At 39.8% G+C, this 24,985-nt stretch overlaps 1 protein-coding gene across 5 annotated transcripts in view; it reads right to left on the minus strand.

Annotated features, from left to right (window-relative positions):
* The window catches only part of ILRUN (inflammation and lipid regulator with UBA-like and NBR1-like domains), a 102,797-nt gene that overhangs the window by 62,874 nt on the left and 14,938 nt on the right, over positions 1-24,985 (minus strand). The gene's annotated exons all lie outside the window — the stretch shown is intronic.

Below are 24,985 nucleotides of genomic sequence, written 5' to 3' on the forward strand. Positions count from 1 at the left end.
CACGGGCTACATCCAGGAAGAGCCTGCATGCCGCAGGGCGCTTGTGTTGCTTTGACCCCGCACTCTAGGGCCTGTGCTCTGCAACACTGAGAGGCCCACACAGCACAACTCGAAAGCGGCCCCCATTCTCTGCAACTGGAGAAAAGCTGGAACAGCAACGGAGACCTGGCACAACCAAAACTAATAAAGGAACGCTTTAAAAAGCTGCATACGATGAAAACTACCTAGCTTATCTCTTTTCCATACACATACACACACGCAGGTATTCTTTGTGGCTTTAAAAGATATATCTAAACTTCCTTCAATAAAAAGTTATACACTTAGTGAATGCTCTCACCATGAATGTATGGAGTGTCTATTTCCCCATTCATTCATTAACAATACTTCTCTAACATTTTGTATTTTTGTCAATCTGATGGGTGAAAAATAAGATCTTGGTGAGGTCTGAAAATGGTTTTCTCTTTTCATGAGAGGTTAAATATCTTTTGGGGCTTCCCAGGTGGCACAGTGATAAAGAGTCTGTCTGCCAATGCAGGAGGTGCAAGAGACGCAGGTTCAATTCCTAGGTCAGGAAGATCCCCTGGGGCAGGAAATGGCAACTCGCTCTAGTATTCCTGCCTGGGAAATTTCATGGACAGGAAGCCTGGCTACAGTCCATGGGCTCGCAGAGTCAGACAACCGAGTGACTGAGCACACAAGTATCTTTTACACTGTCACGAGCCATGTGTAGCCTCTTTTTAGAAGCACAATTTTGTAAATGGTGGTGTTCTTTTAAATTATGTATAAACTTCCTTATGTCAGAAGGAACGACCAAGCATACAAACCAGAATCCCTAACTGAACAGAATCGTGCAACTGACAGCTTGGCTCATCAGTGCCAGAAACCAAAGGCCACTAAGGGGTTTAAGTAAGCTGTGTTCATTAGAGAAACTGTTGGTAATTACATTAACTGCTTCTCTTATGGTCTTCCTCAAACTAGTGACATCATCCCCAGTCCCCAAGGAAAAACAACACAAAGAGCATTTTTCCAAATATAACCCAACCATCAGCCGATGGATCCAGTGCGTTGTTTTTAATTATGCATAAACATAGCATGAAATAAGGTCTGACAGTACACAACTGTTCAACACACATGCTATTAACAGCAAATACTTTTCTGCTGAGGGCCTGCCTACTCTTCCAGGTGTTTGCAGCTGCCAGAAAGGAAGGCTATATTTAGAGCAGCTACCTCAGGTCAAGCCCCATGCAATGGTGGCCTGTAGTATTAGTGAGTAATGACCGGAATTACACTACCACCAAATGCTGGCCTGTCACGTGTGTGCTAGATAAAATTTACATGGAGCAGAGTTGGGTGAGGGTCCAAACTGTGCCTGTTTATTTGACCATTCAATAGGAAGGCTCGGGCTTCAGTCTTTCCAGCAACTTCCTTATCTAGTTGGTACTTATCTAAAGTGAAGAATATGTGACTGGTCAAACTTAGGGAGGCCCAGATCCTACCACTCACCAACAGACTCAGGAGTGTATCTGGAATCAGCCTTACATTTAGAGATCAGACAAAACAAAGGAAAGAAAAAGAGGCTGAATTTGTATTTTTTCTGAAAACTTTTAAAATAAAACTGTCCACCTTTTCTTTTTTTTTTTTTCTTTTGCCAAAGGTCTCAGGCAAACAGCCTGAATTGTTTTCTGTTCACTTAGCTGTAAAATATGCTTGGGAGGGAAGAAACTATTTGTGCACTCAGGACAACTGCCAATTCTCATATTCAGCCTGTGTCATATTTCACCACTTGGCTGTGCCTGCTATCAGACAGGACTTTGAGACCAGCATAGCAGAAACACGAACAAGTGGAAAAATCCAGTTACTCTACTTGGGCAGATCCACCCCCCTCCTCAAACCTCTTTTCACACATTCCTACTTAACCCACAGCCAAGCCAACAAAACTGCTTACTTATACCTATATTATCCAGAGAACTCAGCCAGAGAAAGATTAAGAAACATTTTTGAACCCCAAAGTGAAACTGAAAGTAGAGAACTAGTCTCCTGGCAGGAAGGAGTGAAGGATGACAAAGCATAATCATCTCCCAAGTACAAGGCGGAAAAAGAGGACATTAGCCTGGCAGTTCCCTAACCCACAGGGCAGGTACACAGCCCCCTCAGCGCTTAGACCATTGAGATCACTGCCTCCCTGGGCCAAGAAACAGGAGGAATAGACTTAAACAGCGCCAATTCAGTGTGAGAATAAGCAAACATAACAGCATGCACTCCTGTTTAAAACAACATACTCAACTACTATTAGGCAACAACACACTCCACATGAAACAGAGATGGCTGAGGACATGGGAAAGAAACTTGGGCACCACTCAGTATTCAGCCCAGCCTCAAAGTGTAAACCTCCAGGTTCCTTCAGGGTCTTTGCTCAGGAAAAGTTTTTACTCTGATCTCAAAGTTAAAAGTGCCTAAAGAATGAAGGGGAGCAGTGTAACAAGTGGAAAAAAGGCACAGGTGAAGAAGATGGATGATGGTGATGATTATATAACACTGTGAATATACTTTATGCCAAAGAACTATGCACTTTTAAATGGTTAAAATGGTAAATTTTTATTTTACTTTATTTTTATTGATATGACCAACCTAGGCAGCATATTAAAAAGCAGAAACATTACTTGGCCTACAAAGGTCCATCTAGTCAAAGTTATGGTTTTTCCAGGAGTTATGTATGGATGTGAGAGTTGGACCATAAAGAAAGCTGAGCGCTGAAGAATTGATGTTTTTTTTTTTTTAATTTTAATATCTTTAATTCTTACATGCGTTCCCAAACATGAACCCCCTCCCACCTCCTTCCCCATAACATCTCTCTGGGTCATCCCCATGCACCAGCCCCAAGCATGCTGCATCCTGCATCAGACATAGACTGGCGATTCATGAATTGATGTTTTTGAACTGTGGTGTTGGAGAAGACTCTTAAGAGTCCCTTGGACAGCAAGGAGATCAAACCAGTCAATCCTAAAGGAAATCCATCCTAAATATTCATTGGAAGGACTGATGCGAAGCTCCAATACTTTGGCCACCTGATGTGAAGAACTGATTCATCAGAAAAGACCCTGATACTGGGAAAGATTAAAGGCAGAAGAAGGGGAGGACAGAGGACGAGATAGTTGAATGGCATCACCGACTCTACGGATATGAGTTTCAGTAAACTCCGGGAGCTGGTGGCAAGAAGCCTGGCGTGCTGCAGTCCATGGGGTTGCAAAGAGTCAGATGTGACTGAGCAACTGAACTGAACTGATAGTTGATTTACAATGTTGTGTTGGTTTCTGATGTATGGCAAAGTGATCCAAATATATTCTTTATCATATTCTTTTCCATTACGGTTTATCACAGGATACTGAATATAGTTCCCTGTGCTATACAGTGGGACCTTGTTGTTCATCTGGTAGTCTGTATCTGCTAATCCCAAACTCCTAAATTTATATTCTCTGCACCCACTTCTCTCCTTTGGTAACAGTAAGTTTGTTTTCTGTCTGTGAGCCTGTTTTGTAAATACATTCATTTGGATCATGTTCTAGGTGGAACCTAAGACGGCCACATATAGGCCGTGTCACTTGTTCTTTGCCTCTCTGACTTTGACCAGCGTGGTCATCCCTAGGTGTGTCCATGTTGCTGAAGGCGGCATTCTTTCGTTCTTTTTATGGGTGAGCAGTGTTCCGTTACATATATTCACCACATCTTTATTATCCACTCATCTGCCGACGGACAGTTAGGTTGCTTCCATATTTTGGCTACTGTGAACAGTGCTGCGATGAACATGGGGGTGCACGTATCTGATTAGTTTTCTCCCAATACAGGCACAGAAGTGGAACTGTTGGATCATATGGCAACTCTATTTTTAGTTTTTTAAGGAATCTCCATACTGTTTTCCATAATGCTTACACTAATTTACATTACCAGCAGCAATGCAGAAGGGTTCACTTTTTTCCACACCCTCTCCAGCACTTGTTATTTGTAGATTTTTTAATGATGGCCTTCCTGACTGGCGTGAGGTGATTCCTCAGTGTAGTTTTGATTTGTGTTTCTCTAATAATTAGCAATACTGAGCATCCTTTCATGTGCTTACTGGCTATCCATTTGTCTTCTGTGAAGAAATGTCTATTTAGATAGTCTGCTCGTTTTTCCACTGGGTTGGGTTTTTTTTATTATTGAGTTGTATGCACTTTGTATTTTGGAAATTAAGCCTTTATCAGTACATTGTTTGCAAATATTTTCTCCCAGTCCATCAGCGGTCTTTTCAATTTATTTATGGCTTCCTTCCTGTGGAAAAGTTTGCAAGTTTTTTATTAGGTCCCATTTCACTATAAAAAGGTAAAATTTTAAATGGCTTTATTTAGAGGAAGCTCCTAACCCCCGGCTGTGGGGCTTTGAACAAGTGGCTAATCATCTGTGTCAGTTTACTCATGTACAAAACTGAGTTTTTTATGGTAAGTTTTGGCTTATATTTTATATTACAAAGTTTGTGTTACAAGGTGGGCTGTGAAGACTGCATGAGGTAATGTGTGTAAATGCCATATGCCTTAGGTTGGCAGACATTTAATTAATGGACATTTATCCACGTGCAAGGCACTCAGCCTTGGACAGAAAAGAAACCCATTACAGGCAAGGGTCCTCTCCATTATAAAGCCTAGCAGCCTGCAGCAAACCAGGGACACTCAAACAAGGGTAACTGCAACTACCTCTCACACTGATGCTTATCAGCCCAAGGCAGCTTTTCCATCTGGGGGTGAAAAAATGGGCTTGGTGCACAACACAGTTTCAACCACACTGATAATCAAGTTAACCTGATTTAGAGTAGACGGACCTGTAGTGCTGATTTGTGTTTTCTGATGAAACACAATTCTGTAACTCAGAAGTGACACTGTCCAACCTTCATTTTATAGATGAGGCCACAGACACACTGACAGGTGAGGAACTCGCACACGTCTATATATCTTTTAACTTACCCAGAATTTTCCAATTATCTACTAATGCTCTGAACATCTTATTTTCTTAAGAACGTACTAAGTACCATCGTGAATTCTATAAATCAGCTAGTTATAACGTCTCATAAAGCCAAATTTTTGAAAGTGGTCAAATGTCTAATTGTGTATATATTCAAAAACACAGAAGATTTATTTTTGTACTATTTATACAAACATAAGTCAGATTAACAGTCTTATGAAGAAAAATCATCAATATACTGAATACATATCAGGAATATCATCCCAAAAATACAGGAGTAAAAGAAAACAGTTAAGAAAACTAGGAAATCAGAATTTAAGAAGGAATGCCAGAAGTCCAAGTATTAGCTCAGATTCTCAGCAAAATAAAATTAGATATCTTTCCTCTTCCTCTGAACAAGAAACTGAAAAGGATTCAAATTACTTATAAGAAAAAAAAAAAACTATCCAAATAATCTGGACATAAATTGGGAATCAGAATAATGAATCGATCCAGTTAAACATGAACAGTAGCATCTTCAGGCTTCAAGCAATACTTACTCTGAACTTCAAGAAGTCTCTCTCATCTATGGAGTGCCAATGACCCTGCTCCTAAGGCACAGGTCTAGCAGCAATCAGGAAGACTTCACTATCCCGAATGACTGAGAAAACCTGACTAGAAAAAGGGTCAGCAAAACAGGTGGCAGTTCTTTCCAGGGTTTTCCAACATCAACTCAACAGGCCTCTTGGATGGAAGACCAAAATGAGGGGCAAAAAATGTGACTCTCAAGAATGTTAAGGCCTTCGAGGAAACTGAGAATTTTATTAAAACAAAGATGAATGCAGGTAGGGAACAGAAGCTGAACTAAAGAAGGCTCAAATATTTTCAAACCTAAAAATTAACTAACAGATGATACTATTTAATATGTGAAGACAGGAAGAAAGAACTAGGCAAAGATTTCACTAGGAGCAGCAAAGGTCACACCACTGTTTACCCACTTCTTAGAGCCCTCGCCAAGTCCAAGATCGTTTCTTCATTCTTCTTTTCCTGGCTATTTATTGGCCCATTAATTCTTAAACTTTTTAGAACTGGTCCTTCTAACACCAGCAGTTATACTGCTTCCAAAGAGAAAGTAAAATACTAACATTCTGCATGAAAACCCAAGGCAGTGGAGCTGTTTCAGATTATAAGTATGCAGTTTCGGGCTACATACTTTAAAGGATAAGATATAATTCAATGATATTTACTTTATTCACAAGGATTTGCAACTACCTCTACTTTCAAACTTTTAAATCATTTGAGATGAACACCACATAACCATTAAGTAATCATTTCTCATTATTCCTTCCTTTCCATCCCCTGACAACTACAAATCTGTTTTCTGTCTCTGTGAATTTGTCTATTTTGGATAATTTATATAAATAAAAGGAATGACACAATATGTGTAGCCTTCTATGTCTGGCTTCTTCCACTTAGCATATTTTTGATATTTATCCCAAATGGTAGCATGTTGACCAGTATTTATTCCTTTTTATGGCCTAACAATGTTCCATTATATGTATATACTACGTTTTGACTATCCATTCATTTGTTGATGGGCATTTGGATTGTTTCTACCTTTTGATTATTACTACTGCTATAAACATTCATACACAAATGTCTGGGTGGGCCTGTGTGTTCACTTCTTCAGATATATACCTAAGAGTAGAACTTCTGGGTCACACGTAATTCTGTTTAACTTTTTTAAAAACCACCATACTGTTTTTCACATCAGCTGAACCGTTTTGCATTTTTATCAACAACGTATAATAAGTGTTTCTATTTTTCTACATCCTCACCAATACTTCTTTTTTCTATTATTAGAGCCATCCTAGGGTGATTCCCTGGTGACTCAGATGGTAAAGAATCTGCCTACAATGTAGGAGACCCAGGTTCAATCCCTGGGTCAGGAAGATTTCCCTGGAGACGAGAATGGCTACTCACTCCAGAATTCATGACTGGAAAATTCCATGGACAGAGGAGCCTGGTGGGCTACAGTCCATGGGGTCACAGTCGGACATGACTAAGCGACTACCACTAGTGGGTATGAAGTGGTATTTGACTGTGGTTCTGATTTTCATTTTCTTAATGAGCAATAAACAACTTTTCATGTACTTGTTAGCTATCTGTATATCCTCTTTGGAAATAACATCTATTCAAATCCTTTGTTCATTTTTGTGACTGGGTTGCTTGTCTTTCTATTGTGCAGTTGTTAAGAGTTCTTTACATATTCTGGATACTAGAACCTAGATATAAGATTTACAAATATTTTCTCCCATTATGCTGACTGTCTTCACTTTCTTGATAATGTCTTCTGATGCAACACCAGGTTTTTTTTGTTATTGCAATCTAATGTATCTAGTTTTTCCTTTATTGCATGTGACTCTGATGTCAAATCTAAGAATCAGTAGCCAAATCCAAGGTCATGAAGACTTATCCCTATGTTTCTTCTAATAGTTTTATTGTTTTATTTAGGTCACTGATTCATTTTTTATCTAATTTTTGTATAAAGAGTGAGGCAGAGGGTCCAACTTCGTTCTTTTGTCTGTGATTATCCAATTGTACCAGCCCCATGTGTTAAAGAAGATCAAATATTTTTAATAGAACAGAAAGCTGGACAGCCTCTTGGGTATGAGTGGGATTCCGCCCTCTGTGTGACCCTAGCTAGCCACTGGGGACACTTCGGTTGCAAGGGCAATAAACGGAAAAGCTCAGCCCTCGGCAGCCGAGTGGGGACAAGCTGCGGCATGCTGCACCTCGCCGTGGCGCAAGTGCATGTGCTCATGCTCTGAGCACACTGAAAGACACACCCCACTCCCAAACACAGTGTCCAGGGCTGAGAGCACCGACATTTAGGTTCAGAATCGAACTAAATTATCAGCATAAAAACCTTTCCCTAACTGCCAATCGATAACTATAGATAGTGTTTACTTCTCCTGTATTTCTTTTCCTTAAATTTCCACTCATTCGTGACTCTAGGTACTAGAACTGTAGATAAATAAGACAAAGTCTTTGCTACCAAGGAACACAAAGTCTGTTAAGAAAGAGTTGGGGGACTTCCCTGGAGGTCCAGTGGTTAACAATCCGTTTTCCAAAGCAGGGGACACAGGTTCAGTTTCTGGCTGGGGAACTAAGATCCCAAGCACCACAACAGCCAACATGCCACAACTGAGTGCATGCACTCTCGAGCCCGTGCACCACAACCAGAGAAGTCTGCAAGCTGCACGCAGAGAAGCCTGAGCGTGCCACAACTAGAGAAAACCCCACAACAAAGAGCGTGCATGCCACAAGGAAGACAGCGCGAAGTTTAAAGCGAAAAAAAAGTTAACATTAAAAAGAAAAAGATGTGGAAACATAATCACAATTCAATGAAGTAAACTGCAGAGAGGAAACCTAACCAAGGACTGCAAAAGTACAGAAAATACCCTTCTCCAACTTAGGACTTTAGGGGAAGCATCATCGGGCTAGGTAACATCAAAACAGTACCCCCATTGAACTGTTTAACCACCCAAAGAAAGAGGGTGAAGGGGCATTTCAGATACAGGCAGAGACTCTCCAAACGCACACAGACCACCACAAACTCACAGACAGCCAGAAAAAGAGGTCTGACAACATTCAAGTCTCTGGTTCTGGTTGTTTCTGAAACCTAAAAGAACTGCTAAGTTAGGTTCTAAGATACTTTTGTATCATTATTAATTCTCATTTTTATTCAGACTAGTTTAAGAGAGAGTTCCATTTTCTCCAATAAAGTCCTAACTGAGACAAAACTAAAGTATTATAAAAGTTAGAAATCCACACTATATAACAAAGTCAAGGTGAGTAGGAAGAAATGGGCTCCCTCTGTCTCGGCTTAGCAAAACAGCAGTCCTCGTATGTCGCAAAGTGACTGGTTACACTCCCCACGTACTCCACAGCCAGATGAAGTCTTAGGAGCCTGGACAATGAAAGGAAACCGCGCACACAACACTGGGAAAACCTGAGTCAAGTTCTTTGAGACAGTCCAGGCTCGCCTTCCAAAGGAAGGTGTGACATACACGGTAAGAATGTAACTTCCTGCCTAAAGGCAGAGATCCGAAACTACTGACGGTCAGGTGATCCAGAGACTCATGCTGAATTTCAGGGCAAGAATTCTCTGTATCAATAAAACTGTGAGACCCTGATGAATACAATATAGACAGCCCCTTTCGAAACTTCTCCCAGGGTCCCCCAACCTGCCATCTCCTCCCTTCATTATGAAACACATCTGAAAGAAACATAGCTGGGGAGGGGGGAATTTTAAAGGGAGTCACATTCCACAGATTTGAGAAAGCTCAAAATCCAGAAATTATGCATCCATGCCCTGAATAGAAACCTTTAACCAGAAGTGGTAAGGAGAGCTAAGGGACCTAACCCAATCCTAGCAACTCTCTTTAGCAATCTCAGGAGACTCAAATCTGATTATATTATTACTGGAGTTGGTCATTTATCAAAGGGAATGTTTGAATATGAAATGGATAAGCAATGAACTTAAGTTTTTAAAAGAGCTCTATTATGAGGTGCCTATAATTACTATACTCCTCATGAAGCCCTAAGCCCCCAAAGTAGCATCTCACTGGAAGAGGAAAGCTAAGCAGCATGGCCCTCATAAAAGGATCTATCTCCCACCCTGCCCCTGTATCTCCTGTGCTCCTCTCAAGGATGCAAGAAAAATGTTAGACACGTGGAATCTCTGGGAGAAGGTAGGCCAAGGCTTTTAGTTCTCTGCCAGTGAAATGAGTCAACAAATGACCACAAGACTTACTGGGACTGTATTTCACTGCTCCTGCCCTACAGAGGATAGTGCACACTTGGGCTTCTTCCTGCTTGTACCCCCAGATTGAGAACACTGCCTGGCATATAGAAGGTGCTCAATAAATACTTGTTTGAAAAGAATACACTAGTGACCAAATACAGTACTGCTGACCTTTGAACAACATGAGGTAAATTGAGTATGTTCACTATAATTAGATTTTTTTCAATAGTGACTACTACATGATCCGAGACTGGTAGAATCCACAGCTTGGGGAAAGTGGATATGGAGTCACATTATATAAGTTATACACAGACTTTCCACTGCAGGACAGTCGGCACCCCTAACCCCCGCATTATTAAAAAGTCAACTGTATTTTTCCTTTCCTTTTACCACATTTTCCTCACAATTTTCCTCACAACTGTATACTGGAAGTATCGGCACATCTCCGTTTGTTGTGCTTTACAGATATAATTGCTTTCTCTTTTTTGAGACTGTGACTTAATTTACACCTTTATGGCTGCGCTGGGTCTTCGTCGCTGCTCTCTCCAGCTGCAGTGCGCGCGCTCCTCCTGCGGGACCCGGGCTCTACAAAGTTTCAGGAGTTGTGGCTTGCAGGCTCAAGCACAGGCTCAGCAGTGTGGCGCACGGACTTGGTTACCCTAAAGCCTGTGGAATCTTCCTGGACCAGGGACCAAGCCCATGTCCCCTGCACTGGCAGGCATACTCTTAACCACTGGGCCACCGGAAGTCCCTAGAGTTGCCTTTTTATAAACTTCAAGTTTGGGGCAGCTAGTCTCACCGTCTGAGATGGCCTACCCTCTTTCTGTGGAGTGTGTCTCTCTCTAAATAAATCCACTTCTTACCTATCACTTTGCCTCTCACTGAATTCTTCCTGCCACCAAACATCAAGAACCTGAGCTTCATTAAGTCCTAAAACAGAACTAAAACCGCTGACGAATGGATGATGTCAGCGATGTCAGTATTCTTCATACCAGAGAAGACCACCTGAGGCCAGAACAGAGAAGCTCTTGAAAAAGACTATCTGAGGCCGGCTTAAAGGAACCACAGAAACCCATCAGACTAAGGCCAGACTGGCGTGCAGGCCCTGTACACACCTGATCTTTGATCTTATCAGCAACCCCACCCTTGAACAGTGGCTATAAAACTGCTCATCAAATTCTCCACCACTGGGACACACAGTTTTCAAGGCAGGACCCTACTGTGTACCCCTTTGCCTGGCAAAGCAATAGTCTGTGGCAAACAAGTCTATCAATACATTTTTCCAACAGCATTTGCTCACTTTGCATCTCTGTATCCCATTTTGGTAAGTCTTAAAATATTTTGAACTCTTCCATTGCTATATTTGTTATGGTGATTTGAGATCAGTGATCTATGATATTTCTATTGTAACATGAACTGTGCCCACAGAAGACTGTAAAGTTAATTGGTAAGTGTGTGTGTTTTGACCATGCCACCAACCAGTCATTCCCCCATCTCTCTCCCTTCTCCTTGGGTCTCCTTATTCTGAGATACAATGTTGAAATTAGATTGTGGCCTCTAAGTATTCAAGTGAAAGGAAGAGTCACACATCTCTCACTTTAAAAGCTAGAAATGATTGAGCTTAGTGAGGAAAGCATGTCAAAACACAAGACAGCCAGAAGCTAGGCTTCTTGCACCAAACAGCCATGCTGTGAAAGCAAAGGGAAAGTTCGTCAACAAAATGGAAAAGAGCAATCCGTGAATGCACAAATCAACACAGCCTTGTTGCTGATGTGGAGAAAGTTAGAGTGGTGTAGACAGCAGATGAAATCAGCCACAACATTCCCTAAAGCCAAATCATAACCCCAGAGCAAGACCCTAACTCTCTTCAGCTCTATGAAGACTGACAGAGGACAGGAGGCTGCAGAAAAGTGCTAAAGCTAGCAGAGGTTGGCTCTGAAGTTTAAGGAAAGATGTGATCTCCATTTAATATGGAAGTGCAAGGTCCTAGAGGGAGCAAGTGCTAATGCAGCAAGTTATCCAGAAGACCTAGATAAGAAAATTCATGAAAGTGGCTAGATTTTCAATGTAGATGAAACAGCCTTATAATGGAAGCAGATGCCATCTAGGACTTTAGTGGATAGAGAGAAGTCAATACCTGGCTTCAAAGCTTCAAAATGAGAAGCTGACTCTCTCAGGGGCCAATGCAGCTGGCTGCTTTAAGTGGAGGTTGATGTTTCTATACCACTCCAAATACCCTAGGGCCCTTAAGAACTTTGCTAAACCTACTCTGCCTGCGTTCTGTAAGGCAACAACAAAGCCTGGATGGCTGAACATCTGTTTACAACATGGTTTACTGTTGAGATCTGCTCAGAAAAGATTCCTTTCAAAACATTACTGCACACTGACAATGCTCCTGGTCACCCAAGAGCTCTGATGGAGATGTGCAATGAGATTAACGTCGTTCTCATGCCTTCTAACACACAACATCCCTCTGCAGCTATAGATCAAGGAGTCCATTTCCAACTCTTATTTTCTAAGAAATACATTCTATGAGGCTATAGCTGCTACAGATAGTGATTCCTCTGGTGAATATGGTCAAAGGCAATTGAAAACATTTTGGAAAGGATTTACCGTTCTAGATGCCATTAAGAACATTTGTGATTCATGGGAGGAAGACAAACTACCATCATTTACAGGAGTTTGGAAGAAGCTGATTGCAACCCTCACAGATGACGTTGGAGGGGTTCAAGACTTCAGTGAAGGAAGTGACTATTGATGTGGTGGATGTAGCAAGAGAACGAGAAATGGAGCCTTAAGATATGACTCAACTGCTGCAATTTCGGGATAAAACTTGGACCAATGAGGCTCTTGGGGATGAGCAAACAAAGTGGCTCCTGAAATGGAATCTACTCCAAGTGAAGATGCTGCAGAGATTGCTGAAATGACAACAAAGGACTCAGATTATCACATAAACTTACTTGATAAAGCAATGGCAGGGTTTGAGAGGACCGACTCCCAATTTTAAAAGAAGTTCTACTGTGGGCACAATACCGTCAAGCAGCACTGCATGCTACAGACAAATCACTCGTGAAAGGAAGAGACAATCAATTTGGCAAACTTCATTGTTCTCTTACTTTAAGCTGCCCTGGCCTGAAAGCGGAGAAGGCAGTGGCGCCCCACTCCAGTACTCTTGCCTGGAAAATCCCATGGACGGAGGAGCCTGGTGGGCTGCAGTCCATGGGGTCGCTAAGAGTCGAAACAACTGAGCGACTTCACTTTCACTTTTCACTTGCATGCACTGGAGAAGGAAATGGCAACCCACTCCAGTGTTCCTGCCTGGAGAATCCCAGGGACGGGGGAGCCTGGTGGGCTGCCATCTATGGGGTCGCACAGAGTCGGACACAACTGAAGTGACTTAGCAGCAGCAGCAGCAGCCTGAAAGCAGTCACAAAAAGAAATGCGCACATCCATGTTCATAGCAGCATTATTTACAATAGCCAAAAGATGGAAGCACATGTTTATCAACATGTGGTACATACATACGGTGGAATATTACTCAACCTTAAAAAGGAAAAACTGTCCCATGCTGAAACATGGATAAACATTGAGGATATTATGCTTAGAGATAAGCTGTCACCAACAGAGACAAATACAATATTAATGGTAGTCACAAGTATCTAGAGTAGTCATTAACAGAAACGGGAAGTAGAATGCTGACTGACAGGGGCAAAGGGAAGGGGGAAATGAGGAGTTACTGTTTAATGGGTACAGAGTTTCCATTTTGCAAGATAAAAAACTTCTGGAGATTAACTGTATAACATGCTTAACACTACTGAACTATACACTTAAAAACCATTAAGATAATAAATTCTATGTTACAAGTATTTTACCACAATTTTTAAAACTATTAATTAGGATGAAACCAATGTGTTTCATTAAGAAATTCGGACTTATTCCTATAAGAAAAGGAGAGCACAGAAAGGTTATAAAAACAACTCTTTTGAAGTACAACTTAGGCAGCATAAAATACTCATTTCAGCTGCACAATTCAATGATTTTTAGTAAAGTTACTGAACTATAAAACAATCGTCATGTCACCCCAATAAAGTCTGAATGCCTGCAATGTATACATATGGTAATGGCACAGGGGAATTAAGAATGCTAATCAGGTGACCTGGACATAGGAACATTATCCTGGATTATCCAGGTGAACTCAATGTAATCACTTCCTTAAGCACAGAAGAGGGAACTGACAGAGAGAAGCAGAGAGAAAGCAGCATCAGGAGCCGCCTGACATGCTGGCTTTGAAAATGGAGAAATGAGGCCATAGGCCACGGGGCAGTATGTGGCCCCTGGAAGTGGTAAAAGGCAAAGACATGAATTTGAATTCTCCAGCAAGAACACAGCCCTGTTACACCTTCATTTTAGCCCAGTGAGACTCATTTTGCATTTCTGAACTCCATAACTGTGAAATTATAAATTGGTGTTTTAAAACCACTAAATTTGTGGTAATTCATTAACAAAAAACAGTAAAAAATTAATACAATGGTTATTTGCTGTATTAGTTTTGCTACTTTACTGTTAACATGTGTTTGAAAATGCATATCACACAAGGAAACTATGAATGTAAAAACAAATGAAGAAATGTTGCAAATAAAAAGCTGCTATTTTCTGCTGAGTCATTTCCTTCATCATAGCTGTGCTCTCAAGAACTCAATTAGCCATTAAAGATGCACATTTAGAAATAACTCCTCTCTTTCTTGCTTCTGTCCCCCACCCTCTGCTATGTAACTGTCGTGGATACTTCCTAAAAAGGTAAACAATCGCTAGGTTCAGTGCTAACTGAAATTCTGAAGATACTAGAGCCGAGGACATGCCCAAAGGAGACATGAAGTGTATGACACCCAAAAAAGCCCCAGAATGACAAACAGAAAACATGATTCAGACAAAATTGTTTTCATAAACATTTGTGGCTTATTGTTGTTCATGAAACTTTCTTTGGCACATAATTTAAAGCAGCAGTTACAGAATGATCAGGTAAATCTGTAATTAAGTATGGTTTTCAGAGGTGTTTACCTCACAAGGAACTTAGAATAGGCCAGTAATGGTTAAAATGTGTCTTACCCTACAACCTAGTCAGAAATGTGTCTAAAAGATACAACTTTTATTTTTTTTAAAAAGTGCCAGAAAGCCAAAATTTAAACCAACATTCCACTCTCAAATCTAGCTGTTGTTTCTGCATATAGAGAAAAAGAAATTAAGGGCCTTCAAAAAGAAATCACACATCTTTGTGTGTGTGTGTGTGTACGCACGCTTAGTTGCTCAGTTGTGCCTGACTCTTGGCAACCCCGTGGGCTGTAACTCCCGAGGCTCCTCTGTCCATGGCATTCTCCAAGTAAGAATACAGGAGTGGGTTGCCATTACCTTCTCCAGTCCTGACCCAGGGATTGAACCCAGGTCTCCTGAATTGCAGGCAGGTTCTTTACTGTACGAGCTACAGGGAAGTCTTTTACCTATACCTTTGACTAAAAGGCTCCACACCTATCTTAGATGTCCTGCCTAGAGATTTCCTGATGGTGTGTCACAAGAACTACACTGACCAAACCATATTTGGAGAATGCAACAGTAAGCCTCAGCCTTTTCACCTCCAAAAACGACCGTACCTTACCAATCTTAATAAAACTTGACCAAGTCCTGTGCAATATGATGAACAATGTCAATGCAACGCTATCACTACCGAAGAACATCTCATGGCTCTAATGCCTGCTCTGCTCATTCTGCAGCCAACACATCTCCAAATACGCTGTGGCTATATTTGGCTGTTCTCTGGTACATGTGGGATAGGTACCTCAAAAAGCTATTATACTTAGAGCTGGAAGGCTAAATTAAATTAGACACAACTTGGGAAAAGGCAAATTTTGTCACAGCTCACAAACCTGACAGGACCAGGCCCCTTTTTCTTTTATGAACTAATAAAACAACAGTATAAAATGTCACAAATTGGTGCCATCTTTAGTAGTAACGACCCACTGAGAACAAACAAGGAAGACAACATGGAAAGAATATTTCCTGTAAAAGTCCTTACAACAGTCTCAAATATTCTTAATGTTCTCATGTCTGGGCAACCATCTGCACATGAGAACAGTCAGGTTTGGGCAGCTCATCCAACTATGCCATTTCTTCTACGTTACAGAAGAAAAGGATTTTTAAAAACAGCTACTTTGCATGATACTACATAATTACCACCAGTTAAATTACTACCAAAAAAACAAAAAATCACAAAACTATCCAAAGAAACATGGAGTGGGGAGGAGGGAACTAATTTGGTTCACAAAGAAAAACTAACAAAAACTCAGGAAAAAACTTTCTGTAACTTGTTCTGATTTTTCCCTAAAAAGAGTGGTCTCTCAAAGACAGAAAAGCAAACATCCCCAATCAATGCAAACACAATGAAAAAGTATATGTATTTCAAGCTTCACAAAGGTCAAGGAGATGTCTCTCTCCAGTACTGCTTCTTTGGATACTCTATAGCTGAGGTCAAGGTAAATATGTTCAGCTTCACACTATTAAGATAAGTAAGCAAAATCTGCTTCATTCACCATAAAATCCTTCATAACTCTGGTTAAGTCCCATTTAAAAATTAGCAGTATCCGTATTCCTGGGGAGAAAGAATCAATACTGTGAAAATGACTATACTACCAAATGCAATCTACAGATTCAGTGTGATCCCTATCAAATTTCCAATGGCATTTTTTTCACAGAAGTAAAACAAAAAATTTCACAATTCCTATGGAAACACAAAAGACCCCAAATAGCCAAAGCAGTCTTGAGAAAGAAGAATGGAACTGGAAGAATCAACCTTCCTGGCTTCAGATTATACTACAAAGCTTCAGTCATCAAGACAGCATGGTACTGACATAAAAACAGAGATATAGACCAATGGAACAAGATAGAAAGCCCCAAAATAAACCCATGCACCTATGGGTACCTTATTTTTGACAAAGGAGGCAAAAATATACACTAGGACAAAGACAGTCTCTTCAATAAAAGGTGCTGGGAAAACTGGAGGGCTACATATAAAAGAATGAAATTACAACACTTCCTAACACCATACACAAAGATAAACTCAAAATGGATTAAAGACCTAAATGTTTAAGACCAGAAACTATAAAACTCTTGGAGGAAAACATAGGCAGAACACCCAATGACATAAATCAAAGCCAGACCCTCTACGATCCACCTCCTAGAGTAATGGAAATAAAAACAAAGGTAAACAAGTGGGACCTGATTAAACTTAAAACCTTTTGCACAGCAAAGGAAACTCTAAGCAAAGTGAAAAGACAACCCTCAGCATGGGAGAAATGAACAGCAAATGAAACAACTGACAAAGGATTAATTTCCAAAATACATAAGCAGCTCACACAACTCAATGCCAGAAAAACAACCCAATCAAAATGTGGGAAAAAGACCTAAACAGACATTTCTCCAAAGAAGACATATAGATAGCTAACAAACACATGAAAAAATGATCAACATCACTCATTATTAGAGAAACGCAAATCAAAACTACAGTGAGATATCACCTCACACCGGCCAGAATGCCCATCCATCAAAAAGTCTACAAACAATAAATGCTGGAGAGGGTGTGAAGAAAAAAGGAACACTCTTGCACTGTTGGTGGGAATGCAAATTGATACAGCCACTATGGAAGACAATATGGAGATTCCTTTAAAAACTAGGAATAAAACCACCATATGACCCAGCAATCCCACTCCTAGGCATATACTCTGAGGAAAGCGAAATTGAAAAAGACACATGTATCCCTCATTGTTCTTTGCAGCACTATTTACAATAGCTAGAACATGGAAGCAACCTACATGTCCATCGACAGATGAATGCATAAAGAAGCTGTGGTCCATATACACAATGGAATATTACTCAGCCATAGAAAGGAATGCATTTGAGTCAGTTCTAATGAACTGAACCTATTATGGATAGGTTCAGTGGATGAACATAGAACCTATTATACAGAGTGAAGTAAGTCAGAAAGAGAAAGATAAATATCGTATTCTAATACACATTTAATGGAATCTAGAAAAATGGTACTGAAGAATTTATTTACAGGGCAACAATGGAGAAACAGACATAGAAAACAGACTTAGGGACATGGGGAGAGGAGAGGAGAAGGTGAGAAGTATGGGAAGAGTAACATGGAGACTTATACTACCATATGTAAAATAGATAGCCAACAGGAATTTGCTGTATGGCTCAGGAAACTCAAAACAGGGCTCTGTATCAACCTAGAGAGATGGGATGGGGAGGGAGGTTCCAAAGGGAGGGGATATATGTATACTATGGCTGATTCATGCTGAGGTTTCACAGAAAAAAATTTTGTAAAGCAATTATCCTTCAATAAAAATAAATTAATTTTTTTTAAAAAGCAATCTTTTCCTTCAAACCTCTGAAACAAGGTTTAGACTGCATTTCCCAATAAATTTCTGAAAGGGCCCATTTACCATGTTAAAAAAAAAAAAAATTAGCTGTATCTTCAGAAAAGACTGCCAACCAATACACACAGAAGGAACAACAGAAAATTCAGAAAACTTATCTTATTGCAATCACCTGGCAGTAAACAACCCAAGCAAGGATCATCAATGGATACTAAAACATCAATGGATACTAAAGATTGCTGGGAAAAGGGATATTCTCACAGTCTCTCACAGATTACTTACCAGTTACAAAGGACAGTAACAGATATACACTGTCTTAACTAAATACTCAAATTTAGCACAATAATGGAAAAAACAGCAGATGTAACAGAAAACACAGAATCATCTGTTATTATTTCTAACAACAGAATGTTTATTAACCTTAATTTGGCCATGAGGAAACAGATTAATCAACAATATGGGACACTCGAGAGGACAACTGGCCCGGACTCTTAAAAAATGTCAATGTTGGACCTCCTTGGTGGTGCAGTAGATAAGGAGCTGCCTGTCAATGAAAAGGACGCGGGTTCGATCCCTGCTCCGGGAAGAGTCCACTTGCTGGGGAGTAACTAAGCCCATGCATCGTAACTGCTGAGCCACACTCTAGAGTCTGCGCTCTGCAACAGAAGTGGCTAACACTAGGAGAAGCCTGAGCACCACAACAAAGAGCAGCCCTTGCTCAGCGCAACGAGAGAAAGCCCGGACAGGCAACGAGGACCCAGCGCAGCACACCCCGAAAAACACCACCAAAAACCCAATGTCATAAGACATGCAAATGGCAAAGGTGAGGGACTGTTCCAGATTAAAGACACAACGACCTAACATAACATGAGACGCTTGAGAAGATTCTGGGTTGTTTTAAAGGGCATTTGGGGAACAAATAGGAAAATCTAGATATGAACTGTATTTGAATAACACTAGTATTTCCAGGCTAAATTCTTTGGGAATGACAATGACATTGCAGATATGTAGCACGATGCCCTTGTTCTTAGAAAATACCTGCTACAGGACTAAGGGGTGAAATGTTGCGATGACTTCAATTTATCGCAAATGGTTCAAGGCGGCAAAGTAGAATAAAATCCAGAGAGAGAACTCCCATACATTGCTGGTGGGAATGTAAAATGATAGTTACTTTGGGAAAAGATACTTGGGAGTTTCTTTAAAAGTTAAACTTAACTTTACAATAAAAAATGGCACTTGATTCCTAGGTATCTACCCAGAAGAAATTAAAACACACATAAAAAGATCTTGCAAATGAATGTTCATAGTTTTATTCATAATAGTCAAGAAGGAAGAAAAGATCCAAAGGTCCATCAACTGGTAAATGGATAATCAAAATGTGGTATATATCAATACAATGGAAAATTACAACACAATAAAATGGAAAATAAATAAAAATACTGATACATGCTAACACATGGATAAACACCACACAACACTAAGTGAAAGAAGCCACATACAAAAGAGCACTTATTGCATGATTCCGTTCATATGAAAAGTAAGGAAAAAGCAACAATTCAGAGACAGAAAAAAAGTAGTGTTTGCCTGAGGCTGGGAGTAGGAATGGGGATGAATTATAAACATACAGATGAAACTACTGAAATGATGAAAATATCACAAAACTAGATTGCAGTGATGGCTGCTCAGTACTATAAACTTACTAAAAACCATTCAATTATCTATTTCAAGTGGATTAACTTATGATATGTAAGTTATATTCAATAGAGATACTGTAAAAATGAAGCAGACACGGTAAAATGGCAATTACACAGGTATTCATTGTGCTAGTTTTTCTGTAGTTCTGAAAGTCTTCAAAATAAAAAGCTGGGGGATAGATCAGAATGAACTCTGCAAGGCACACACTTAACCAAAATTAACTGTAGTTTTTAACTGCAGATTTCCTAAAGGAAGTAAAAGGACAGAGCACAACCCTGAAAAGATTAGGATTAAATACAAGAAGGCAGTAGAGGGATTCCCAGTGGTTAAGAATCCACCTGCCAGGGCAGGAGTTCAATCCCCGGTCCAGGAAAATCCCACATCCCACGGGGCAGCTAAGCCTGGGGGCCACAACTACTCAGCCCACATACCCTGCGGCCCATGATCCATAAGAGAAGGCCTCGCGCACAACTAGGGAAAGCCCTCAGGCAACAACGAAGCCCCAGAGCAGCCAAAAATAAAAACAAATACGGAAACCACTGTTTATAAATAATTTCAAAATAGTGGTTAGCTAAAAGAAAAAAACAGTGGACCAAGGTCCAATTTTTATCTGAGAATGTGATTAAAAACTTTTCTCTACTTTTAGGTATTATTTTTTCTAATTACACAATACATTTTCATTACAGAAAATCTGTGAATTAATGTGAAAAAGAAAGTATAAAAAAGAAAATAAACAACTATATAATCTCACAGTCAGTGATAACCATTTGTAGTTTGTTCTTTATCCTTCAGGTAAAAGCAGACCCATTTTAGTGAATGAAAGCTACCTAAATATACCTGATCAATTATTCAACTGGTATACCGAAAGTTTATATCATATCCAATCACATGAATCGTAAGAAAAAAAATAAAATAAATAAAAACTTTTTAGATGCAAATCCAATACTTCCTTTCAGCTTCCAATTAAAAATTTCATACTTTAGCCTCAGCTCTCTCCCAAAAGCCTCCTAAAATTTAAGTACTGTGCTACAGATTGAATGAATGCTTGTGCCCTTGCCCCCGCCCCAATTCACTGTGAAATCCTAACTCCCAAAGTGATGGTAATAGGAGGTGGAGCCTTTGCAAGGTGATTAAGTCAGGAGGGAAAAGCCCTCTCAGAGGATGGAATCAGCGTCCTTATAAAAGACATCCTAGAGAGCTCCCTTGCCCCTTCCAGCACATGAGGTTGCAGTGAAAAGTCACCTGTAAGCCAGGCCCCTCCCCAGACGTCCAATCTTTTGGCACCCTGATCTTGGACTTCCCAGCTCACAGTCTATATTTTTGTTATAGCAGCCTGAATGAAGAAAAATGGGAGGGAAAAGTCAGAAAAATCACAAGGACAAAATAAACAAGTGAGGAGGCAACATATGGGTCGCTAGAAAGCAGGCAGACAAGTGGTAAATGACTTAGCTGACCTGAAAAAGATGACTCGTCCTGGGTCAGCAGTGAGAACAAGTAGAAAAGGAATCCAACTTAAGATGAGGATTCCCCAAAAGGCTGAGAAATTAAGAGCACCAAGTACCCTACAAGCGAAGGTGAAGACATGGATAAAAACAGAAGTTATGCATTTATTTGCCCAAACTATGCATTAGACCTCAGATCCCCAATTCAGTCTAAACACCGTGGAGCTGGTGACTGCCCCACCCTGGAGGAAACGGGTGGAGCTGTTAAGCCCTCAGTTAACAAACCCTACAGTCTGGCCCACAACTTCCAATTTACCTTTGTGTCCTACTCTTAAATACAAGTTAAAAAAAATAAATAAATAAATAAATAAAAGTAGATAGCTAAGAAACAAGTACTTAAGGTAAAAAGTAATATAAAAAACCAAAACAAGTAAACATAAAAGGCAACTTGAAGAAAACAACTCTCAGGAGATCTCAGAAAGCAGAGCAAAAATTTTGTCAAAAGTTCATGAAAAGAAAAAAAAAGAAAAAGACAGAAGACCACACCAAAAAATCCAGTATCTGAAAAATAGGCATGCTAAAGAAAGAGAACAGGAAATAAAGAGGAGGAAATCAAAGAATTAATTCAAGAAAATTTCTAAGATATAAGAAAAACAAATGGACAAACAACAAAATAGAGAAATACAGAGAGAACAAAAAGGTGGTTGTAAGAGAAGCAGCTAAGCGGAGGAAAGAAATAGGTGAGGGAGATTAAAAGGAACTTCCAGGTGCAAAAAAAATGAGTCACAGTTATGGAAATGTACAGCGTGAGGAATATAAAGAGTAACCATCTTTGTACAGTGACATACCATAACTGCACTTACCAGACTTATTGTGGTGATCATTTTAAAATATACTGAAACAGCAAATCACTATGTTGTGTGACAGGAACTAACATAGTGTTGCTGTAGGTCAATCATACTTTCAAAACATAACTCCTTAAAAAGATCAGATTTTTGGTTACCAGAGGCAGAGGGGGGAATTGCAGGAAGGCAGTCAAAAGCTACAAACTCCCAGATACATGATAAATAAGTACCAGGGATGTAATGTACAACATGATAAATATAATCAACACTGCCACATGTTATACACGAGAGCAAATTCTAAGAGCTATCTCAAATGAAAAAAATTTTTTTTAATTTCAATTTTGTATCTCTATGAGATGATGGATGTTTACTAAACTTACTGTGATAATCATTTTATGATGTATGTAGTGAAGTCATTCTGCTCTAAACCTTAAATTTATACAGTGCTGAATGTCAGCCAAGGGCTTTCCAGGTGGCTCAGTGGTAAAAGAATCCACCTGCCAACGCAGGAGACACAGGAGACGTGAGTTCAATCCACTGGGTCAGGAAGAGCCCCTGGAGAAGGAAATGGTAACCCACTCCAGTATTCTTCGCTGAGAAATCCCACAGATGGAGGAGCCTGGTAGGCTACAGTATGTGGGATCGCAAAAGAGTCAGATACGACTTAGCGACTAAACAACATGTTAACCAAATCTCAATAAAACTGGAAGAAGAAAAAATGAGAGAGAATAGTTTCCACACTGAAAGGGCCCCCCAAAACTAAGCCCGATGTAAGAGAACACAGGCTGAAATGCATCACTGTCAAGTTTCAGGACACTGGGGACACAGCTAAGTTACCAAAAGCTTCCAAAGAGGGAAAATGCAGAATTCGAAGAACAAAGCACCAGGACAGCATCACATTTCAACATTTTCACTGAAAAACACAAGATAAAGGAACAATGCTTTCAAAAGTCTGAGAAAAATATTTCTAACCTTCAAGTTGCTACCTAAACAATCCTGGGGTATTAACTAAACATCAGAGCAAAATAGTTTTCAGAATATCAAAGTCAAATTTTATCTCCTCTACATTCTCTATTGGAAAAGGAAATGGCAACCCACTCCAGTGTTCTTGCCTAGAGAATCCCGTGGACAGAGGAGCCTGGTGGGCTGCCGTCTACGGGGTCGCACAGAGTCGGACACGACTGAAGCGACTTAGCAGCAGCAGCAGCACTCTCTATAGAAAGTTTACAAATGGGGTCCAGGAAACTGAGGTTCTGACAAATTGGGGGAGAATACGCAGCAGAGCAAGAGTTCTGCAGTCCAGTAGGCTTAACACTCTGCAAGAGACTTCTTCACAAAGATAAAACTGACAGCGGACACCTAAAGTGTCTCAACCTACTGAGAAGAGGTTTGTAATTGGTAGAGTTTGAGCGACTGAACTGAAAGAGTTTGAGGATAACTCAGTTTTTAAAAATCTGATTCCTATACAGAAAAAATAGAATTTTCTGTATATCCTGTATATAGATGTTGTATAGATGAACTGAGCTGTACATCTGAACTTAATAAATAAAGCATTTTAAAACTAAGATGGAGCAAACCAAAAAAGTAAGACAATTATCCCCCTTACGGCAGCAAAAGATTGTGCAGAAGAGGAAAAGGAATCCCAGCACACTAATGGCTCAAGTGTCAATGAGAATTTTAAATAGTTAAAAAAAAAAAAAAAAACCAGCACTGAAAACTGACTTGACTTAGATAATTAAAATGGGAGCATCAGAGAGGATTAATGTAACTAAAAATAACCATGTGCTGGGTACAGCTCTAAATCTTTACACATATTAATTTATCCAATCCTCAGATATAAACTGATATTATCCTTTAAATATAAGGAACCAAGGCACAGAGAGAATAAAATAACTTGCCAAAGGTCACACAGATAGTAAACAGTAGAAGCTTTGAACTTTGCTCTTCACAACACTGGCTCTCACAAAGTAACATTCTCATCTCCCTATAAAAGTCAACAGATAATGGTCAAAACAAAAAAAATCAATAAATAGAGTGGTAAAAACCCAAAATTTGGTTTAAAGAATTTAAAAAGACTGCCTTTGGGGAATGAGACATACACACCAATGCAACAGAAGAAGCTCAAAACCAAGCCCAAATATACATATAAGCACAGCACTTCAAACCATTCAGGCAGGATGTGAATTTCACAATGAATGGGAAAACTGACTAATCATCTGAAAAACATGTTAGATATCAACCCCAGCACACTGCCCAGTAAATTTCAGCTGTATAGAAGATTTATAAGTAAATTATGCAATCATAAAGAAAATAGATGTGAATAATTATATAAGAATTAAGTAGGGGGAGGATTTCTAAGAAGAATCTTAGGAAAAGACTGCTAGATTCAACATCATAAAAATTCACCAAAAAAACCTGCTACATGGTTTTAAAAAATTATAAACAGTGTTAAAAGACAAACTGGAGGAAAGGCAAGCATTTAATAAGCTATTTTCCTGAATATGCAAATAGCTCACACAAATCAATAAAAAACAAACAAACAGTAACAACCCAATAGAGGTGGAGAGAAAACACACACACACACACACACACACACACACACACACACGAGTCACAGAACAATATAAACAGCTTCAGTAAAGTTGGGGGGGGATACAAATGGCCAATAAGGATAAAGAAAGATGTCCCACCTCACTCAGAATTACAGCAATACAAGTTAACAAGAATATATATTTATCCTATCAGACCAGCAACTAAATGCTATTCTTCCATTGCTAAGAGGGTGGCAAAACA

Source organism: Ovis aries, chromosome 20, assembly GCF_016772045.2.
Source record: "Ovis aries strain OAR_USU_Benz2616 breed Rambouillet chromosome 20, ARS-UI_Ramb_v3.0, whole genome shotgun sequence".
In the NCBI taxonomy this organism is placed as follows: domain Eukaryota; kingdom Metazoa; phylum Chordata; class Mammalia; order Artiodactyla; family Bovidae; genus Ovis; species Ovis aries.